The sequence below is a fragment of the Pundamilia nyererei genome, unplaced genomic scaffold (genome assembly GCF_000239375.1).
Source record: "Pundamilia nyererei isolate P.nyererei 1_Seehausen unplaced genomic scaffold, PunNye1.0 scaffold00303, whole genome shotgun sequence".
NCBI classification, from domain to species: domain Eukaryota; kingdom Metazoa; phylum Chordata; class Actinopteri; order Cichliformes; family Cichlidae; genus Pundamilia; species Pundamilia nyererei.
Window position 1 is genome coordinate 151,248 of NW_005187704.1, and position 4,008 is coordinate 155,255.

The following is a 4,008-nucleotide window of genomic DNA, read 5'->3' on the forward strand; positions in this document are numbered from 1 at the left end:
CTCCATAAGTGCAAAGTTGGAGAGTCCATTAGGCAGCAGCTAATAAGACATTACATGACTATGTGTTCTCTTAATGTAGACATGCAAGAGCAGGAAGTTGTATGGGTTTATGACATGGTTACTAATGCACTAATGCGAGCACATGATGAGCGATCGGGTTGCTATAGTAGCTGCTGATGTCCTTCTTCCTTTGTTTTGGCGTTATGAATTTTTCTTGGACTGTAGTCTTTTTTTATTCTGTATCATAACCAAACACACAGAATGTTGGGAGAGATAATGCAGTACAACAGTCAGGTGCATATGTGCCATTTTTTGTGTGCACGTTTGTGATGATGTGTGTTGTGAGTATGTGAATTCATTAATCAGCCTCATACTGTAACTATCAGGAGTCTGGATCTCATCCAGTTCCCGGGTCTGCTTTATGTGGCCCGATGCTACCTGGATGTATTTGTTTATGTCCACCTATGCACTTACATCCACAAGATCTAATAAAGACACATGCTGTCACAGCTTGCATACTGACAGTCGCATCCTGTTAGTCCTGCTGCCTGCTGACTGTCGCTGCAGCTTACAAGCTGCCTTCACATTCCTGTTTCACCACCTCAGTGCACAGGAGGTCACTCCAGGTCTCATGACAAGCTGGCTGTTAGCCAGCTGGCAGGCGTTGTACTGGCAGCAAGCTGCTAACGCTCCCAGCTGACAAAAAACAAACAATAATAAACAACAATGTTCCCTTTAAGTAAATCCCATGGATTCACTTAAGGAACTGTGCCGTGTCTGAAGTACCAAAAAATAGACAATCTAAAAATATCTGCTGCACTAAAAGCAGCCCATCGATGGAGGGAAATTACCTTGGATTTTGTTTTTTTAATTATTATTGATTAGTTTTATGGATATTGTTGTGATACACCCCCTGCTTCACCCTCCAATAGCAAAATGCGACTTTTAAACAGCAATCACAGTTTGTAGTAACCTCTTTCTATATTGAATAAAAAAGAATAAAAGTAAAGACATTTGCTGAGTACCTGGTGAATTCATAATTGGCCCAAGACGCCAGGAAACATCCCTTACCTGAGAACCCTTTTTATTGTTTTATTTACCCAGTGAATTCAGGCTTGAACTTTGGACAGTTGCGTCTATGAGAAACATTCTTGCTCATTTTTTGCTCGGGGTTTGGGAACATCCAAGTTTGTAAATGTGAGAACTTGAGAACGAAGCAACGTAGGAGTTTCAAATTGGTGCATCTACTAAAAGTCTCAGATGAGTTTGAATCTTAGTTATCTTGATCTCAAGGTCAAAGGTCAAAGGTCTGAAAATGTTGTGAATGCTCTAACTTTCACGAGGTCACGTGGGATTTTTAAAATTCATGCATGCAGTATTTTTGCATCTAGAAAGCATATGTCCCCAGATGTATGAGTAATGGATGGAAACCATTTTCACTGAATTATAAAATAAACCAAAACATAGGCTATTTAAACTACTGCAGCCAAAGAATGAAATGAAAAGCATGCTAGCGCCATCAGTCAGATGCTTCTTGTTTCCTCTCCAACTGTAAAATGTAGATATTAAGATAAAGAATATGTTGCCAGTTAAAACCTCTCCTATCATCAGCTATATCAGAATACATACTAATTAGGACTTGTTATTACGATCAGTTTGGGTAACCAAATCACATTTTGCTGTTTCCCATCCTCGCAGCCTGTCTGTCTCTCAGGCTGCTGCAGGCTTTGATGTGCCTGCTGTTTAATCCTCGCGCTTCTCCTTCCTCCAGACATCTTGGCAGCTTTCCAAGGCAGAATCTTGTTGGCAACCTTCGCTTCCCCTCCACGAACCTTTGGCCATTCTCATTCATTACTACTCAACACTGCAGCTCATTTCGCCGCCAGCTGGGACGCATCTCATTAGGCGCACATCATTTGATCTACCTGATGTTCACACTGCGTTTCTCCAAACACATTACGTGTTTCTTTCATATCCAACAAAAAGCAGGATGCTAAGTCTGAAGTCTTTCTTAAACAGGTGATTCTTAGCATCTCTGCTTTTTGCATTTTGTGAGGCTTGATACTAAACTCTTGTTATTCTTGGGCTTCTACACTTTATTTTCCTCACATTTTCTGTCAGTCAAAACATTGTGGGCAGTGCAGTAACACCATCTACCATAAATATCCAGTAGTGATGTGTCGGTTGCGAACGAAACGGCTCTTAGAGATGGATCTTTGACGTGAACGACGCGAGCCGAATCCTTATTGGGAGCCATGGGGTTTTTTTTCCTTCTCTCACCCTCTCTCTCGCACTTTTTTCCGCTTCACACGTGAGCCTTGTGCTTTGCACTGGGATGAGGGGGGAGGGGCTGTAGTTACAGTCGCAGTAGCACAGGAACAAAGCGGGGGAGAGAGAGAAAGAGAGCCAGGGACAACAACGCCACATTAGAAAGGTATAGTAATCATCCACAACTATTTTCAGTTGCAGATGATAAAGGATTCAGAAAGTTTATTCATGCAGGTCCATATGACAGAGAATATACATCTTCTTTTAGTTTTCATATTATAATTTATATTTAATTGTGTTGTGGTTTGCAGTGTTTTGTGTTGTTTCACTTTAAATTTGTAAAAGGAAAAAGCTGAAAATTTAAATAGTTAAAAGTTGAAATGTTAATAGTTGGTGTTTGTATTATATGATTTATTTATTACATTTTATGTGGAGTGAATAAATAAAAGTATATTTACGGTGACCCCTAGAGACAAAGCACGTAAAAACTCCAAAACACGTAAAAACTCCAAAACACGTACAAAACACAACAGAAGTGCTCCAGGATGCAGGCGCAGTGTTGAGCTTTTGTTACCTAGAGGCTACACAAGCCAGGAAGCACCAACGACCGGATTTGGTGTGTGGTAGTAACAGGTAAATGAACTTTTTTTTAAATTATTTGAATATATATGAGTGATTGTGTATAAATACACAAACAATACACATATGCTGTCAGTTGTGTAATTTAAGTGATCAAGGTAGCTCTGTTTTGAAGTTCAGTTCATGCTAGACGTGTTTTGGAGTTTGGACGTGCTTTGTCTCTAAGGGCCACCGCATATATTTATATATAAACATATATAAATAAAACACCTTTTTTTACATTAGTAATTCCTTTTGTGCTTAATTTTATATTATTGTTAATAATAAATTAATTAAAGCAACAAAACAACCTGAAGAGCCGGTTCAGAGCCGAAAGAGCTGGTTCTCTAAAAAGAGCCGGAAATCCCATCACTAATATCCAGAGCTCGGGTTTCCCTATTTTTCATTTATAGGTGTTGCATTTCCTAGAGCTACTTTGCTTGCAGCCAGGCGGTCTTTATTTTTCATCATGTCACTGGCTGCCAGATAAGCACATCAGTTTTTCTGTCTTCTATATGTCTGAACATGTGAAACCTTCCAGTCAGCTCATCCTTGCCAAGTCAAATGGTTTTATTGTTATTCTACCATCTGCAGTCGTACAGTACACAGTGAAATGAGACAATCTTCCTCCAAGACCATGGTGCTACACATAACAGACTATCAACGAAAGTGTAATGTGCAAAAACTGCAACAAAACAAAACAAAGACAACGCAACACCAGACAGAACAGAACGATACAGACACAAGACAGTGCAATAGAAAGACTATATAAATAACCCTCAATATAAGACATTCAGCTGCTAAATACTGTGTCTACTTTAACCTCCTAGGACCTATGTGGACATCACATTTTGGGTTGCCTAGACCAAAATACTAAATTTTGCTCTACAAATGCCTGATATCCACTTAAGGGGATGTTATTCTGCCACTGTCCTACCAAATTTAAAACAAATGTCCTCATATGTGGATCTAATTTTTCTCAGAAACAAAAGTACAGTATCAAACCAAATCAAGTAAAACTAAAAAAAAAATCTTAATCTTAATCTTAATTGTAATTCTTTGTTTTTACATTCATCAGGTCCCAATCAGCTCAAATAGCAAAGAGAAATTAAAAATGCATGA